The sequence below is a fragment of the Bubalus bubalis genome, chromosome 2 (genome assembly GCF_019923935.1).
Source record: "Bubalus bubalis isolate 160015118507 breed Murrah chromosome 2, NDDB_SH_1, whole genome shotgun sequence".
NCBI lineage: Eukaryota > Metazoa > Chordata > Mammalia > Artiodactyla > Bovidae > Bubalus > Bubalus bubalis.
Genome location: NC_059158.1, coordinates 31,309,161 through 31,329,063, shown reverse-complemented (window position 1 = coordinate 31,329,063; position 19,903 = coordinate 31,309,161). Strand labels below are relative to the sequence as shown.

Sequence of the window (19,903 nt, the reverse complement as noted above, 5' to 3'; positions counted from 1 at the left end):
AACCTAGGAAATAGCAGTCCTTAAAGGTCATTCCAAGGAAATTCCCTGGTGGTCCAGTCACTGGGACTCTTTGCTTTCAGTGCTAAGGGCCCAGGTGAGATCCCTGGTCAGTAAACTAAGATCCCACAGGATGTGCAGTGCAACCAAAAGGAAACAAGATCATTCAAAATACTTAGCTTCCTAAATGGAAGATTGGGGTGAGTGGATGTAAGCTATTATATATAGAATGGATAACCAGCAAGGTCCTACTATATAGCACAGGGAACTACATTCAGTATCCTATGGTAAACCATATAGAGAAGAATATTTTTAAAAAGAATGTATGTATATGTACAACTGAATCACTCTGCTGTACAGGAGAAATTAACACAACATTGTAAAATAACTGTAGTTCAAGTTAAAAAAGATACTTAGCTTCCTACTTAATGTCACCTGCTCAGTCCCCTTGGCTAAGGATCAGATTCACTCTAGCTCAAAAGAATCTGACGAGGTACCTTTCATTATGGTCTCAACCAGAAACTCCACGAAGAACAAAGCCAGGCCCAAGGATGTCTCACATTAATCACTCAGTCAGAAGGATTGGCAAGTATTCCTTGGTCATGTGGGTATAGAGTAGAGGAAATATTAGTGTAAAGTATATGGATGCAAAGGCACGTTCCTGAGATGAATGCAAGCATGTTTTCATAGATTGCTTTGAGCACTACGGACATAAGAGGCATACCTGCTAAGTCGCTTCAGTTGTGTCTGACTCTGTGACCCCATGAACTGTAGCCCACCAGGCTCCTCTGTCCATGGGATTCTCCAGGCAAGAATACTGGAGTAGGTTGTCATGACCTCCTTCAGGGCATTTTCCCAACCCATGGATCAAACCCAGGTCTTGTGCACTGCAGGCAGATTCTTTACCGTCTGAGCCACCAGGGAAGCCCAAGAATACTGGAGTGGGTACCTATCCATTCTCTGGGGGATCTTCCCAGCCCAGGAATCAAACTGGTGTCTCCTGCATTGTAGGCGAATTCTTTACCAACTGAGCTACTGGGGAAGCTCATGGACATAAGGTACTATAACATAAAAATCCACCTAGGATGTGTGTGTCTTGCATTTGTCTCTAAGATGTTACTGGGGACGGAGCAGAGGCACTACAGTTTCTCTGCTTTCACCATCTTTGCAAATCACAGACACAACTTGGAGAAGATGGCAATTGCGATGACATCAGCAGAGTGACGTCTATAAAGAGCTACAACCACAGGGACTTCCCTGGCTGTCCAGTGGTTAGGGCTCTGCACTTCCACTGCAGGGGACACAGGTTCGATTCCTGGTCAGGGAACTAAGATCCCGCGTGCTGCCTGGTGCAGTGGGGAAAAAAACTCATCTGTTTAAAAAAAAAAAAAAAAGAGTTACAGCCACAAAAAATCACTTTCATCCCTGACAATAAACTGAAAGCAAGAGCTTTGGGCATAATACTTGAGTCACAGATGTAGGATATCTCGGTGATCACAAAGGCAGATCTCAGAAGTATTTCTGCAAACAGGGGCAGGCAGAAATCCATAAATAAGCAAATCATCGTTTCTTTTATAATGTTGTAAAGCCTTTGGAAGATTGTAGTGATTTTTTATATTGTTTTGTATCATTTCACATAATCTGAAGTATCCCAGAGCTATTTGAGATCCCATCTGTTGAAACCTTCCAAGGTTGTTGTCAACCTCAGAACAAATGTTTTGATTTATTAAGGAGCTTAAATCAGACAAGGGATTCTGGAGGATGTAGAACCATCCAAAAATTGTTATCTTAAGAGATTTATTTTCTTAATCATGAATCTGTTACAAACTTCATGTTAAGAAAAGCAAACTTTCTGTGGGTGCTCCCTCCAGTTCTGAGAATGTAATGAATCTCTAAGATTAGACTTCTTGGTAAAAATAAACATGTGGATTAGTGGCAGATAATAGGCTACCCAAAATGGAATCGTATATCCTGCTTAAAAGCCTCTCAAAAAAAAGCCTCTCAAAGTTTTGAACTCTTTGAACTTTAATAGGAATCTGAATATACACCGGGACAGAGGAGCCTGGTAGGTTACAGTCCATGGGGTCCCAAAGAGTTGAACATGACTGAGTGACTAACACAAGATAATTTTGTAAATAAAAATTCATCACTTTTAATTTCCTTTGTAGTGGGACATACTGATTAAAACAAAGCTCTGGTTTTTATTGAGTACTTTCAACTGAAATAAAATTGACATGGAACACTATACTAACTCCAAGTATACAGCATGATGATTCCTTAATTATGTATATTGCAAAATGATCGTGATAAGTCTAGTTAACATCCATCAGCATGCATAGTTTACAAAAACATTACGTCTTTAATGAGAACTGTTAAGATCTACTCTCTTAGCAACTTTCAAATATGCTACACGGTATTATTAACCACAGTCACCATGCTGTATATAACATTCCCATGACCTTTCTTTTGTACCTGAAATTTTGTCCCTTTTGACCCCCTTCACATCCATTTTGCCCCACCTCTCACGCCTCACCTCTGGCAAGCAGCAATCTCTTCTCTGTATCTGTGAGTACCCAGCATTTGTTATATAAGTAAAGCACTTTGGTGGGATCTCCTGAGCTATGAGCAGAGAATATCTGAAAGAAAGCCTAGCTTGAGTTCACCATGTCTCACTCTGCTGTTGTTGTTTAGTCGCTAAGTCATGTCTGACTCTCTGCGATCCCAGGGATCACAGCACGCCAGGTTCCTCTGTCCTCGACTATCTCCTGGAGTTTGCTCAACTTCATGTCCATTGGGGCAGTGCTTCTATCTAACCATCTCATCCTCTGCTGCCATTTTCGCCTTTTGCCTTCAATCTTTCCCAGCATCATGGTCTTTTCCAATGAGTCAGCTCTTGGAAACAGGTAGCCAAAGTATTGGAACTTCAGCTTCTGCGTCAGTCCTTTCAATGACTATTCAGGGTTGATTTCCTTTAGTAATGACTGGTTTGATCTCCTTGCAGTCCAGGGGATTCTTGAGTCTTCTCCAACAATACAGTTTGAAAGCATCTATTCTTCGGCACTCAGCCTTCTATATGGACCAACTCTCTCATCTGTACATGACTACTGGAAAAACCATAGCTTTGATTATATGGACCTGTGTTGGCAAAATGATGTCTCTGCTTTTTAATACACTGTTTAGGTTTGTCAGGGCTTCCAGGCAGGAGACGCCAAAGACTCAGGTTTGATCACTGGGTCAGGAAGATCCCCTAGAGGAGGAAATGGGAGCCTGTTCCAGTATTCTTGCTGGAAAAATCCCATGGACAGAAGAAGCCTGGAAGGCTACAGTCCATGAGGTCGCAAGAACTTGGACATGACTGAGTGGCTGAGCACATACTGAGAACTAGGCTTGTCATAACTTTCCTTCCAAGGGGCCAACCCATTTTTTATATGACTGTAGTCACCACTTGCAGTGACTTTGGAGCCCAAAAAAATAAAATCTGTCACTGCTTCCACTTTTTCCCCTTTTATTTGCCATGAAGTGATGGGATCAGATGCCATGGTCTTTGTTTTTAGTATTGTGCTTCAAGCCAGCTTTTTCACACTCCTCTTTCACCCTCATCAAGAGGCTCTTTAGTTCCTCTTTACTTTCTGCCATAAGGGTATCATCTGCATATCTGAGGTTGTTGATATTTTTCCTAGCAATCTTAATTATAGCTTGTGATGGCATTTCTCATGAAGTACTCTGCATATAACTTAAATAAGCAGGGTGACAATATACAGCCTTGACGTACTCCTTTCCCCATTTGGAACCAGTCCATTGCTCCATGTCTGGTTCTGTTGCCTCTTGACCTGCATACAGGTTTCTCAGGAGGCAGGTAAGATGGTCTAGTATTCCTATATCTTTAAGAATTTTCCAGTTTGTTGTGATCTGTACAATCAAAGGCTTTAGCACAGTCAATGAAGCAGAAGTAGATGTTTTTCTGGAACTCTCTTACTTTCTCCATGACCCAACAAATGTTGGCAATTTGATCTCTGGTTCCTCTGCCTTTTCTAAATCCAGTTTGTACATGTGGAAGTTCTCGGTTCACGTATCGTTGAAGCCTAGCTTGAAGGATTTTGAGCATAACCTTACTAGCATGTGAAATGAGTGCAATTTTACAGTAGTTTGAACATTCTTTGGCATTGCCCTTCTTTGGGATTGGAATGAAAACTGACCTTTTCAAGTCCTGTGGCCACTGCTGTTTTCCAAATTTGCTGGCATATTGAGTGCAGCACTTTCACAGCATCATCTTTTAGGATTTCAAATAGCTCAGCTGAAATTCTGTCACCTCCACTACCTTTGTTCCAAGTAATGTTTCCTAAGGCCCTTTTGACTTCACACTCCAGGATGTCTGGCTCTAGGTGAGCAACCACACTATCATGGTTATCTGGGTCATTAAGATCTTTCTTATATAGTTCTTCAGTGTATTCTTGCGACCCCTTCTTAATCTCTTCTGCTTCTGTTAGGTTTTACCATTTCTGTCCTTTATCATGCCCATCCTTGCATGAAATGTTCCCTTGATGTCTCTAATTTTCTTGAAGAGATCTCTAGTTTTTCCCATTCTTCTGTTTTACTCTCTTTCTTAGCATTGTTCATTGAAAAAGGCCTTCTTATCTCTCCTTGCTATTCTCTGGAGCTCTCCATTCCATTGGGTGTATCTTTCCCTTTCTCCTTTGCCTGTCACTTTTCTTCTTTCTTCGGCTATTGTAAAGCCTCCTCAGACAACCATTTTGCCTCCTTGTATTTCTTTTTCTTTGGGATTGTTTTGGTCACTGTCTCTTGTACAATGTTACCAACCTCTGTCCACAGTTCTTCAGGCACTCCATCTACCAGATCTATTCGTCACCTCCACTGTATAATCATCAGGGATTTGATTCAAGTCATACCTGAATGGTCTACTGATTTTCCAGGCTTTCTTTAATTTAAGCCTGAATTTTGCAGCAAGGAGCTGATGATCTGAGCCACAGTCAACTCCAGGTCTTGTTCTTGCTGATTGTATAGAGCTTCTCCACCTTTGTCTGCAAAGAACATAATCAATCTGATTTTGGTATTGACCATCTGGTGGTGTTCGCGTGGAGAGTCATCTCTCATGTTGTTGGAAAAGGATGTTTGCTATGACCAGTGTGTTCTCTTGACAAAACTCTATTAGCCTTTGTCTTGCTTCAGTTTGTACTCCAAAGTCAAACTTGACTATTATTCTGGGTGTCTCTTGACTTTCTACTTTTGCATCCCAGTCCCCTATGATGAAAAGAACTTTTTTTTTTTGCTGTTAGTTCTAAAAGATCTTTAGGTCTTCATAGAACCGTTCAACTTCAGCTTCTTCAGCATTAGTGGTTGGGGCACAGACTTGGATTACTGTGGTATTGAATGGTTTGCCTTGGAAATGAACTGAGATCGTTCTGTCGTTTTTGAGATTGCCCCCAAGTACTGCATTTTGGACTCGTGTTGACTATGAGGGGCTACTCCATTTCTTATAAGGGATTCTATAAAGTCTTCCTTTTGACAGTTTCCCATGTTGCCCACAAGGTGGCACCATCCACCCAAGACAATCCTGCTCTTCTGAGGCAGAACTGCTGCTGCTGCTGCTAAGTCACTTCAATCGTGTCCGACTCTGTGTGACCCCGTAGACGGCAGCCCACCAGGCCCCACCGTCCCTGGGATTCTCCAGGCAAGAACACTGGAGTGGGTTGCCATTGCCTTCTCCAATGCATGAAAGTGAAAAAGTGAAAGTGAACTCGCCCAGTCGTGTCCGGCTCAGCGACTCCATGGACTGCAGCCTACCAGGCTCCTCCACCCATAGGATTTTCCAGGCAAGAGTGCTGGAGTGAGGTGCCATTGCCTTCTCCATCTGAGACAGAAAAGCCCCTGTAAATACACACACAATAGCTAAGAACACAGTTCATTAAAATAATAATAATAAACTTTATTTCTTTTTGCAGGATTTTTAGGTTCACAGCGATTTTGAGCAGAAGGTACAGAGCTTTCCCATATACCCTGTGACCCTCACATACATCCCTTCTCCATTATCAACATTCCTCCTCATCCCGCCCCAGGATGGTACCGTCTTTACAACCAATGAACCTACACTGCCATATCATTATCACCTCAAGTCATAACTTTACATTAGGGTTCACTCTTAGTGTCTTATATTCTATGGATTTGAATAAATGTATAATGTCAGGTACTCACCTTTAAAGTATCAAACAGGGTGTTTTTGCTGCCTTCAAAATTCTTCATCTCGCCATCTCCTCTAACCCCTGGCCACCAATGATATTTTTACTGTAGCCATAGTTTTACCTTTTCCAGAACATCGTATAGTTGGAATCATGCAGTTTGTGGCCTTTTCAGATTGGTTTATTTTGCCTAAGTAATTTGCATTTAAGTTTCCTCCATGTCTAGTCATTGCTTCATACCTCATAGTGTATACTTTTTAAGTTTTATTTTTTATTTTATACTGGGGCATAGTTGATTTACTAATGTTGTGTTAGCCTCAGATGTACAGCAAAGTGATTCACTTATATATATACAGATATCTTTCTTTTTTTTTTTTTTAGATCCTTTTCCCACATAGGTTATTACAGAATACTCAGTAGAGTTCTCTGTAGGTCCTAGTCATATAGGATAATTTTAAGTCAAATATTGTTGTCTCAGAAAGGGCTTGTATACACCTATACTTGTATAAATCAAAAAACATAAGTCAGTCAGGTAAGTGAAAGCAAAATTTCCCCAATGATTGAACATTAACTTTTTTTTTTTTTCTCACTCAATCTTCCAGTTGAGGAATTTCCTTATATGAAATTGGATTTGGTCCCAAAAGTAAGAAATGGTAAGTCATTATGTTTTAAATCCACAAAACCTATTTAAGCTGTAATTTTGCTGTCAGAACTTCAGAACCTACCATCACATCTAAAAATATTTCTATGGGGAATGCTTTAATTCAACTTAGTTATGCCAAAAGAGTGTTGTCTAGTCTTCACACTACCCCAGGTAGAGGGGATTTCTTCAGCTCCAAGCCAGAGTAGCAAGTTGGAGTAGAGGTCAAAGACAGAAAGTTTGGTGGACTCTTTTTATTTTTGCATCTCATCAGAGGGGGGCCATCAGCTTCATTTTCAGTGATGTTTCAGGGAATCTTAGCCCACGCAGTGCCCCCAGGCATCAGAAAAATCCGTGTGACCCCATGACTGCCTTGGAACCACAGAACCTTGTTAAGATTTTCCAAGGACTTTTTGTTTGTTTAGGTTTGGTTTTACAGTTTAATTATATCAGGAAGCAGGAAAGGGGTCAAAAAACCAAACAAAGAGAATTTGCATGCTGCTGCTGCTAAGTCACTTCAGTCGTGTCCGACTCTGTGCAACCCCATAGACGGCAGCCCACCAGGCTCCCCCGTCCCTGGGATTCTCCAGCCAAGACACTGGAGTGCGTTGCCATTTCCTTCTCCAATGCATGAAAGTGAAAAGTGAAAGGGAAGTCACTCAGTCGTGTCCGACTCTTATCTACCCCATGGACTGCAGCCTACCAGGCTTCTCTGTCCATGGGATTTTCCAGACAAGAGTACTGGAGTGGGTTGCCATTGCCTTCTCCGGAGAATTTGCATAGTTTCCAACAATTCCACAATAAGTAATCTCCCAAAGAGAGTTGTACGTGGCATTCACTGAAATGTAAATGAAATTAACCTTTGATGGTTCTCTGTTCTACAGTTTGTTTAGCTTCCTTCTTGAGAGTCCTGTCCAGTTCTTGTCCTCCAAGAAATCTGTCCATCATCTTTGACTCCCATTCCTCCCCACCTCCTTCATTTATTCAATACTTACAGGAAAAGCTGCAGATACATATAGCAGTTTGAGAATACAAAAATAACTACAGAAGATTTAGTTACATTTGGACTTCCCTGGTGGTCTAGTAGCTAAGCCTCTATGATCCCAGTAAAAGGGGCTAGGGTTCAATCCCTGATCAGGGAACTAGATCCCACATGCTGTGAATAAGACCCGGTGCAGCCAAATAAATCATTCTTTAAAAAAGATTTAATTACATTCAGAAGAAAACATTTTTTTCTTTCTTTTTTTTTTAATTGAAGTACAGTTGATTTACAATATTTTGTCAGTTTCAGGTGTACAGCATAGTGATTCAGAATTTTTGCAGATTATATCCCATTATAGATTATTACAAGATATTGGCGTATATTTGAAGAAAACAGATTTTTTTTTTTGGTCCAAGTTTTCCTTCTTCAGAAAAGAAGGCTGTTGTGCGTTTTTTCTTACGAGAACTCAGGGTGAGGAGCAGATTGGGAAGTGAAGACTTGAACCAAACTTGAGGATGCTGCAGAGTAGACAGTGCAAAATCAGTCTCAGGAAAGGGGTAATATGATACCTGATGTATGCTTTACGTCCGGTAAGTCCTCTAGTACTTTATTCAGGACCTGCCTAATCAAGAAATCCCTTTCAATTTTAAAGAATGTCATCTAGTTTGCTGCCAGCATCAGGATGCCCCTGCCCAGTGACTTTCTCTGGACAATGGAGTCCTTTCTGATGCACCTGGCTCAAAGGACTTGGACATCTTGGGGTAGTCCTTAAAAAATGGCTAATGAGAATTCCAAAGAACATATGTAGACACTCCCCTCTCTAGGAGGTAGGCCTTAATTCCCTCTACTTAAGGTCTTAGTGGCTCACCTTCCAAAAACCATAAAAAGAACTTCCACACAGTATAGGAAGGGGGAAAAGGGAACTTTACCGTGTTGGAGAAACCTGGCAGATACCACCTGGACCGAGTCTCTAGGCTCAACATCACCAGTGTTGTTGTGTCGCTATCACACACCCTGTGATAGGACGTGATGTGATGTGATGTGAACGACACTTCACCTCTTCTCCAAAAGCTGTGATCCCAGTCTAACCTGAGAAAACACCAGAGAAATGCAAATCGAGGGGCATTCTACAAAACAGGGCTTCCCAGGTAGTTCATCGGTAAAGAATCCACTTACAATGCAGGAGACACAGGTTCAATCCCTGGGTCATGAAGATCCCATGGAGGAGGAAGTGGCAAGCCACACCAGTATTCTTGCCTGGAGAATCCCACAGATACAGGAGCCTGGCGCAGGTTACAGTCCATGGGGTTGCAGAGTCAGACATAACTGAGCAACTGAGCAAGCACGCTGCAAAATAACTTACAAGTACTCTTCAAATACTTCAAGTTTATGAAAAGCAAGGAAAGACTAAGGAACTGTCACAGGTAAGAAGAGATTAAGGAGACATGATGACTAAATGCGATATGGGGTCTTAAATTGAATTCTGGAACAGAAAAAGGATGCAAGTGAAAACTGGTGATGTTAGTTTCAAAAAAATGATTGGTGGGAACTAATGGAGCAATATTCCATTTCCTTCATCTGCAGAGAGTTAGCTCTGGGGCCTGTTCTCTGCTGGATCCCAGAGTTCCCAGCGTGGATTAAGTCTCGGTTGTTCAGAGTGGGGACTGGTTTAATGATTCATTGTCTTGGTGCTTTCTCTCCCTTGCTTCTCTTCCCCACTCAGCAGTATTATTCGGGATCCCACATAAATCACATCCTCTTAAATCCTTGTCCCACAGGGTCTGTTTTTAGGGAAATCCAAATTAAGACTATGTAAACAAATGGATCTTAAAATTGTGGTTAAATTTACATAACACAAAATTTACCACTTCGCGCATTTTAAAGTGTGCAGGTCAGCGGCATTACATCATTGTGCAACCGTTAGCACCACCCACCTCCAGAATTCTTTTTTTTCATCTCAAACTGAAAACTCTATACCCATCAACAACTCCCCATTGCCTCTCCCTCTTCCACCATCCCCATACTTCCCAGTCCTTGATAAACAGTCTTCTACTTTCTTCTCTATAAATTTGATTGTTCTAGGTACCTTGTATGGAGAAGGTGATGGCACCCCACCTCAGTACTCTTGCCTGGAAAATCCCATGGACAGAGGAGCCTGGTGGCCTGCAGTCCATGGGGTCGCGAAGAGTAAGACACAACAGAGGGACTTCCCTTTCACTTTTCACTTTCATGCATTGGAGAAGGAAATGGCAACCCACTCCTGTGTTCTTGCCTGGAGAATCCCAGGGACTGGTGAGCCTGGTGGGCTGCTGTCTATGGGGTCACACAGAGTCGGACACAACTGAAGTGATTTAGCAGCAGCAGCAGGTACCTTGTATAAGTTGAATTATATAATATGTGTTCTTTCGTATCTGGCTTATTTCACTTAACAGAATGTCTTCAGGGTTCATCCATGTTGTAGCATGTCTCAGAGTTTCATCCCTTTTTAAAGCTGAAGGATATTTCATTGTATGTATAGATCGTGTTTTGTTTATCCATTCGTTCACTGATCAACATTTATTTCTACCTTTCAGCTATTGTGAAAAAGGCTGTTATGAATGTTCATGTACAGGTATCTGTTCCAGCCTCTGTTGTCAATTCTTTTGGGTATATACCTACTGAATCATAAGGTAATTCTGTGTTTCAATTTTTTGAGGCAACACCATGCTGTTTTCCACAGTGATTGCACCATTTTACATTCTCAACAGCGATACACAAGGGTCCAATTTTTCCACCTCCTGGTCAACACATGCTATTTTCTGTTGTTATTGTCGTTGCTTGTATTAGCCATTCTAATGGACAGGGGATGGTATCGAATTGTGGGTTTGATTTGCATTTCTCTAATAATAAGTGAGTTTGAGCATTTTTTCTTGTGATTATTGGCTATTTGTGCATCATCTTTGAAGAAATGTAAATTCAAGTCCTTTGAAGAAATGTAAATTCAAGTCCTTTGCTCATTTTTTAGTCAGGCAATCTGTATTTTTGTTATTGAGTGGTTGGGAGTGAATTCTTTACATATTCTGGATATTAGACCCATATCAGATAAATGGTTTGTAAATATTCTTTCCCATTCTCTGAGTTGTCTTTTCACGCTCTTGATAATTTTCATTTTTATAAAGTCTCATTTACCTATTTTTCTTTTGTTCCCTGTTCTTTTGGTGTCATACCCAAGAATGTATCATCAAATCTAAAGTCAGAAAGCTTTTCCTGTATGTTTCCTTTCCCTCTTTTTTGGCCACATGTGGGATCTTATTTTTAGTTCTCTGACTAGGGATTGAACCCATGTCCCCAGTGAAAGCCCTCTGAAGCACCAGAAAATTCCCTTTCTCTGTTTTCTTCTAAGAGCTGTGTAGTCTTAATGTAAATTTAATTAATTAATTTATTTGGCTGAGCCATGCGGCATGTGGGATCCTAGTTCCCACAGCAGGGATCAAAACTCTGTCCCCTGCATTGGAATCATGGAATCTTAATCACTCACCCACCAGGGAAGTCCCAAGGCATTTTATTTTTAAACCTCAAATCGTTCTTAGGTTTTGTGAAAAAAGCCTATAACACACATATAATTGTTTAGAACTTTGGGGCTGGACCTTTAGCAGAACAGTTTGATTTTATAAAAATCCTAGGGGACTGGTCTGGCAGTTTAGTGGTTAGGAATCCACGCTTCCACTGCAGGGGGCACAGGTTCAGTCCATGGCTGGGGAACAAATATCTCACATGCTGCACAGTGCAGTCAAAAATTTTAAATAATTTAAAAATTCTAAAGGAAAAAATTTCTAAAGAAAGAAATGAAAATCATTTAAAAAACTCTGCCTTTCAGCTAGAATAGGAAACACTGAAATGTGTTTTCCAAACCTGAAGTTTCCTTACGAAAGATTAGTTATTTCAACAAGTCATAGGCGGGAGATGACATTAAAAAAAAAATAGCTAATAATAGCTATTCCTGCTGCTTGTCCAGAAATGCTTTGGGTCTGAACAAGCCTGGCAAACCCTCCTCGCCTATGGATAATCATTAACCAGCATATCAAATCCCCATCATTTACAATCAGATGACGTTGACTTTCCCTTCCCAGAACTACAGCCGGAGAAAAACAGGGCAGAACAAGTTAAAAGCAAATTTAATTTATTCTGATTTTCTATAACTGGATAACTTGGGCTTTCTTTCCTCATCTCTCCCAAGAAATAGTCCAAAGGATTATACAATTAGTTATCATGTCCCAAATTAATAACAAATTGATGAAAGGCAGGAAAATGAAACAAAAAGTCAATAACAAGCCAACACACATTTATTAGATCCAGTACTTATGTTTAGCAATGATGCCAAAAATTTATATTTTGTTAGCTGAATTTGGCTCTAAACTTTCTACAGAGAAATTCAACTTCAATATCTCCTGCTTTAGATCTTGGCAAATATTTTATCAGCATGCTGAGAAAACAAACAGCATCTCCAGCCTCCAGCCCTCCTTTTTCTTCTTAGTGTTTTGTATGTTACTCTCTGCTTAAAGAGCAAGCAGGCCAGATTCTTGACCTGCTCCTTCTCCAAACTTCACTGGCTCTGTAGCTGGTGGGCAGTTAGGAAGAAGTATGAGTTCCAGGTATTGGATCAAATGTTTAATTAATAGTAGCATCAGGATTAAAATATTTGGAATTGCCCAGAAAACAGCTGTGGGTGGCTGAAGCACCAACCTTCTGAATTCTGAGTCATCTCCGTGGAATGGAATACAGCATAAATATGTTCACACCCACTGAATTTATCTCAGCCTCTGGAAATTATCTTGAACCAAACAGGGATCTCATTGCATTGGGCCTCAGGCTTACCCTCCTGGGAGAAAACCTCTCTCTGTGGGAAGAATTTGACATATTTGCCAAGAACTCTGAACCACTAGGAAACTTTAAAGAAAACTTCATATGGGGAAGTGGAGGTGGGATGAATTAGGAGATTGGGATTGACATACGTACACTGCTGCTGCTGCTGTCGCTTCAGTCGTGTCCGACTCTGTGTGACCCCATAGACGGCAGCCCACCAGGCTCCCCCATCCCTGGGATTCTCCAGGCAAGAACACTGGAGTGGGTTGCCATTTCTTTCTCCAATGATGAAAGTGAAAAGTGAAAGTGAAGTTGCTCAGTTGTGTCCGACTGTTCAAGATCCCATGGACTGTAGCGTACCAGGCTCTTCCGTCCATGGGATTTTCCAGGCAAGAGTACTGGAGTGGGGTGCCATTGCCTTCTCCACTACTATGTATAAAATAGAACCTACTGTATAGCAGAGAACTCTACTCAATGCTCTAGAGTGACCTAAATGGGAAGGAAATACAAAAAAGAGGAGATATATGTTTATGTATAACTGATTCACTTTGCTGTATAGCAGAAACTAACACAATATTGTAAAGCAGCTATACGCTGATAAAAATTTAAATAACAAAAAAATGCATGGAAAATAAATAAAAGAACAGTTCATGTTTCTGTAAGTGTTTTTTATCATATGAAAGTTTTTGCTGAGGGCTATCTTAGAGTCTTCTTCAACTGTCCAGCTCTATTGTAAAAAGATACGTTTCTTTTTTTAATTTATTTTTGGCTGCCCTGGGTCTTCATTGCTGCATGGGCTTTTCCTCTAGTTGGACAAGCTGGGGCTACTCTCTAGCTATGGTGCTTGGGTCTCTCATGCAGTGGCCTCACTTGGGGAGCACAGGATCTGGGGCACAAGGGCATCAGGAGTTGTGGCTCCCGAGCTCTAGAGCACAAGCTCAATAGTTGTGGCGAATGAACTTAGTTGTTCCATGGCATGATTGAACCTGTGTCTCCTACATTGGCAGGTGGATTCTTTACCACTGAGCCACCAGGGAAGCCCCTAAGACATGTCTCAATAAGGAACTGAAATACTGGCAGCTGGTGCTGGTAGCTAAACACTGCTCCATTATTTATGCACATAAATCAACTCTGAACTTTCCATAGCCCTTTGCTCTTGTGATATCATCCTTCTACAATTATATTTCTGGCCTGACTCCCTGTAATATAACTTCACTTGTGCTCAAGGAATCAATGCATTATAATATTAATATGAGTAAAATTACATTAATAGTAAAAACATTAAAAGTTAAATGCTTGCATACCTATCATTATTAAATTGCTTCCTCCACTGAGTTGATTGTTAATGTAAATATATATATATATATACACACTTAACAACCATTTTTATTGGTTTTTACCCTTAGGTTAGCATTAATGTCTCAGTCTTAAGAGATATTTGAAGGAAAAAAAGTTTATGTGTATGCGTGTGTGTGTGTGTGTGTGTGTGTGTATGTGGTGAGGGTGGGCAGAGGTTGAACAGATCAATGAGATTACATAGATAATCAATAGTAGAACCAGGACTGGAGTACATATTCTTCCTTCAATTTGCTCCTTGACACAGACAAAAAGTAATCAAAGTAACCCATTACCCAAAATAAAATAAAACCAAACTCTCTAGGCAAAGAGCATTTACTATTCCCCACTGCTGATTTTTTTCCCCTAGAATTCAACATCTTCCTCTGTCAATAATATAGCATTTCTTTGCAGTTGAGAGTTGAGTCTAATTAGCTCTGCACAAGGAGAAGGCGATGGCACCCCACTCCAGTGCTCTTGCCTGGAGAATCCCATGGATGGAGGAGCCTGGTAGGCTGTGGTCCATGGGGTCACGAAGAGTCTGACACGACTGAGCGACTTCGCTTTCACTTTTCACTTTCATGCATTGGAGAAGGAAATGGCAACCCACTCCAGTGTTCTTGCCTGGAGAATCCCAGGGACGGTGGAGCCTGGTGGGCTGCCATTTATGGGGTCGCACAGAGTCGGACACGACTGAAGGGACTTAGCAGCAGCAGCAGCAGCAGCAGCTTTGCACGAGGTTGGTCTTCTTTTCACTTCCACATGGTGGCAGCCTGCTGAAAATTCTTATTGTTACTGGTGCTAAACTATACTTGAGTTTAGCACAAGGAGGATCTGAATCTGATGTTAGTCTGGTCCATCTTGTGTTCTGTAGAAAGTTCTCATTGTATAAAGATCTCACTATACATAACCCAGTGTTACCAGTAACACTTTCTTCAGCATTTGCTCAAATACAGTATGAAAGAGAAGCTCTCTGCTGACCTGTAAACTCATTTTGAGAGCTGAATATGAACTACCCCAGACTTCATCTAACCGCATCATGGAAAGGAAAGCAAAACTCCTCTATATTGAAGTTCCCTTGTCTGTTACATTAGGAAGTTGGGCTCAATGGCCTCAAACCATTTTGAGCTCCATGAAAGCTGATTTTTACTTTCTGTAATGTTTTAAGACCTTATAACCACAGAGATGGGATCTATCGTTAGAAATTTACTTACACAATTGCTCCTAATGGGATTTCTCCCTTTCAGAAGAGGCTTCTAATTTTCCATGTTCCAACTTTCCTTACCCAGGGTAGTTAGAGATGGCTTTGTATATATTAAATAATCCATGGCATGGTTCATATCTTATAAAATAAAGCAAGAACTCAAACCCAGAAGTTAAATGTCTTTTGGGGGTTTCTAAAGAAGTCAGAGTTACAGTCCAAATTTACAAAGGGTTCCAGGGCTTCCCTGATAGTTCAACTGGTAAAGAATCGCCTGCAATGCAGGAGACCTGGGTTTGATCTCTGGGTTGGGAAGATCCACTGGAGAAGGGAATGGCTACCCACTCCAGTATTCTGGCCTGGAGAATTCCATGGTCTGTATAGCCCAGGGGGTTGCAAAGAGTCAGACACTACCGAGTGACTTTCACTCACCAAGTCTGATGTTAAATATTATGTTTTTATTTAGAGATATGCCACACAGATGATCATTCTCCTTCATTTAGTGAATAGAGAACTAGATCTGGCTGACTGTTTATATTTCTTGTTAAATGAAAATGCAAGAATCCTTCCCAGCATGAGTCAGTCTAATGATGTTTACCAAGTGAAAAATAGCTACACTTTCCAAAGGAGGAGTATGAGGAGATATAATGGAAATAAAAAATGTATATCCCCCAGAAAAGGCAAATATCCTGTGGTATTGCTTATATGTGGAATCTTTAAAAAAAAAAAAAAGGTACAAAAGAACTTATTTACAGAATGGAAATAGAGTCACAGATAGAGAAAACAAACTTGTGGTTACTAGGGAGGAAAGTTGGGGAGGATAAGGAGATTGGGATTGACATATACACACTACTATATAACGGCACCCCACTCCAGCACTCTTCCCTGGAAAATCCCATGGACAGAGGATCCTGGTAGGCTGCAGTCCATGGGGTCGTGAAGAGTCGGACACAACTGAGTGACTTCACTTTCACTTTCATGCAACCCACTCCAGTGTTCTTGCCTGGAGAATCCCAAGGACGGGGGAGACTGGTGGGCTGCCATCTATGGGGTCACAGAGTCGGACACGACTGAAGCAAGTTAGCAGCAGCAGCATATTGAAAAATAGATAATAAAGACTTACTGTATAGCACAGATAACTCTTCTAAGTACTCTGTAATGACCTATATGGGAAAAGAATCTAAGAAAGAGTGGATATATGTATGTGCTGTGTGCTGTGCTTAGTTGCTTAGTTGTATCTGACTCTTTGTGACCCCATGGACTACAGGCCTGCCAGGCTGCTCTGTCCATGGGGATTCTCCAAGCAAGATTACTGGAGTGGATTGCCATGCCTTACTCCAGGGGATCTTCCCAGGGGTTGAATCCAGGTCTCCTGCATTGCAGGCAGATTCTTTACCATCTGAGTTACCAGGGAAGCCCTGTATATATGTGTGTTTGTTTATTTGTATTAGACTATTTGAAATACTAGAAAGGAAGTCACCAAGGAAGCCACCAAGGAAGCCATCATATTCTGCTCCTGCTAAGTCATGTCAGTCGTGTCCGACTCTGTGTGACCCCATAGACGGCAGCCCACCAGACTCCTCTGTCCCTGGGATTCTCCAGGCAAGAACACTGGAGTGGGTTGCCATTTCCTTCTCCAATGCATGAAAGTGAAAAGTGAAAATGAAGTTGCTCAGTCATGTCTGACTCTTAGCAATCTCATGGACTGCAGCCTACCAGGCTCCTCCGTCCATGGGATCTTCCAGGCAAGAGTACTGGAGTGGGGTGCCATTGCCTTCTCTGATATATATATATATATATATATATATATATATATATATAAAACACTCATTTTGCTCTACAGTAGAAACTAATGTGCATGTGTGCATGCTAAGTCCCTTCAGTCATGTCCAACTTTGCAACAGTATGGACTGCAACCCACCAGGCTTCTCTGTCCATGGAATTCTCCAGGCAAGAATTCTGGAATAGATTGCCATGCCCTCCTCCTGGGGATCTTCCCAACCCACAGATTGAACCCAGGTCTCTTAAGTCTCCTGCATTGGCAGGAGGGTTCTTAATCATTAATGCCACCTGGAAAGCCCAGGAACTAACACCACATTGTAAATCAATTATACTTCAATAAAATTTGCTTTTAATGTCTATCTCTTCTGGGAAGCTTTCAATTCATAAAGAGAATACAAGTAAAGACTTTTATCTAAAATGCTGAAATTCACAACTAAGCATAGTAGTTAGTGATACTGTAGGAAGTTAATATTATGTGACTGTGTGTGGTTGGTCGGGTGACTGAAGCTGTATGGGGGTGAGAAAGAGAAAATCTTTTCTAACAGAGTGAGCTTTAAAGGCAAGGAGGGGCATGGTTAGGTGAGAGGAAGATGGGAGTTCTCAGACAGAGGAACTGTGTAGGTATGCCTCTGAGATAGGAGAATGCCAAGAATAAATGCGTAATTCAATTTAGAAGGGATCATAGACTTGCCTTCCAACATTGATTGATTTTATTTGGCTGCACTGGGTCTTAGTTGTGACACATGGGATCCTTGCTGTGACATGAGAGATCTTTAGTTTCAGCATGGATGGAACCATGGACCACCAGGGGTGGAACCCCGGCCCACTGCATTGGGGGCTCAGAGTCTTAACCCCTGGACCACCAGGGAAGTCCCTTGATATCTATATTAACTCTCACTTATTTACTCGTTTAGGAAATACTAAGTGTACTATGTAGCATTCATTGGACTTGATATCATTATCTAACTGAAAATATCATTACTATGATGATGAATTACAAATAAATACCCTCTCTTTCCAACTCTGTTCTTACCATCTCTTATCACCCATTGTTTTGACCCGAGCATCCTTCCACTTTATCATGGAAGGAAGTCTTTAAGTTCACTCGGTCAGAAATCAACAGAACAGTTAACTGGTCAGGCATTCCCCATTGAATCCCAGAGGGTGGCCAGTAAGCACCTCAGAGTCAGGTCTCATGTTGTAACCCTGGAGAGTGGCTTTTCGGCATAGTGTTCTGATCATCCTCCCATGTTTTGTCCATAAGAGTGAGGCAGAGTTCTAGAACCTCAGAGTGTACCCCAGGGCTATTCCCTATCTGAATAGACAGCAACCTTTCAACTTCCTTTTCCTCCTGCGCCATTTCTCCCCTCTCACACATCGTTTTTCCATTCTTTTTAAACTTTTAGCACTTATAGGGGATGTGCTCACACGTGTAAAACAAAATCCCAATTAGAGTTGATTGGGGATTGGCTACCTAAAGCAATAAGAACCCAAGAGGTAAGTAATCCAAGGCTTGCTCTAAGGAGCTAGGCATCTTTTATTCTCCTACTTCTTTATTCCTTAGCACCGATGGCTGCAGTCCAAACATTCTACACATTCCAAGTAGAAAGAAGCAAGAAGGAGGTGATTTCTACTCGTCTATGTCTCACTGTCCAAACAAAGTCACATGGCTGTGTTAATTACCAGGGAATCTGAGAAGGCAAGGACTTCAGTAAAGGAAAGGCTAGGTAAGAGGGGGCTGGGGTTGGTGATAAGTATGCCCCTGCTACAGATTCTAGCTCCAAAGTCCTACGTGCCCTTTATTATTCCTCTGCTTGAGTTGTCAGTCATTATTAGACACGTCTGCAGTTGGATGGATTGAGTATATGTGTTTGGCAGTAAGGGCTGCTCTGACCAAGGCTTGAAAAGAACCCTCAAAGTGATCAGTTTCAGAACAGAACACGTAAAAAATGCTCAAAACTCTCCCTCTGAAGATGTACCTCTTCCTAGCATTTTTTCCATTATCTATTAATACTACGAGAAAAACGTGTGTTGCCTTTCCACTCTGAAGCTACAGTGGAAAATGTCACTTTCTATCCATCTAGTCTCAGGAGATGTCAGACTAGGTAAGAGGAAGAGATTGGAAATAGAATCACTCTTCCATGCTTAATACTTTCATTTGGGTCCATAATCATCCCATTCAACAGGTATAAATCTTAAGTCCTTATCTTATTCTTGCTTTAAGAATAAGTCCTTATTCTTTTTATCTTTCTGCCCTCACAAATATTTCTCTCCTCTAATTTTCCTAATTGTTATGGACACACTACTCAGCCACTCAGTCTGCAAAGCTGAGAGTCATCTTGGCAATTTCTCCATCACATACTTCCCTACCACCAACAGGTTCACAGTCTAGCTGGTTCTTCCTTTCTAATGTCTCTTCTATCTTTTCTTTCCATTCCCTTTGCTACTGTGCCGTGGCTGCTGCTGCTGCTGCTAAATCACTTCAGTCGTGTCCGACTCTTTGCAACCCCATGGACGGCAGCCCACCAGGCTCCCCCGTTCCTGGGATTCTCCAGGCAAGAACACTGGAGTGGGTTGCCAGTTCCTTCTCCAATGCATGAAAGTGAAAAGTGAAAGTGAGACGTGTCCGACTCTTCGCGACCCCATGGACCGCAGCCTACCAGGCTCTTCCGTCCATGGGATTTTCCAGGCAAGAGTACTGCCATGGCAGGCACGCCCAAGTTATCGCTCTGTCTTTAAAATGTAAACCGAAAAACAAACTCAAAAGCAATTCATCTGTTTCTCCCACCCTTCACCACCTCCCTGTGGCAACCACCAATCTGTTCTCTTGTATTTTTGAACTTGGTTATATGTGTTTCTCATATAAGAGAGATTATATGGCATTTGTCTTTCTTGGTCTGACATTTCACTTAGTGCATTGCCCTCAGGGT

The 19,903-nt window shown here is 41.5% G+C and overlaps 1 long non-coding RNA gene across 1 annotated transcript; it reads left to right on the top strand.

Moving 5' to 3' along the window:
* Nucleotides 1-5,978: 5,978 nt before the first annotated feature.
* LOC123329703 lies at nt 5,979-19,515 on the top strand. Its single transcript, XR_006545232.1, has 3 exons — nt 5,979-6,844; nt 18,538-18,700; nt 19,460-19,515. It is a non-coding gene; the product is annotated as an uncharacterized LOC123329703 (long non-coding RNA).
* Nucleotides 19,516-19,903: the final 388 nt, after the last annotated feature.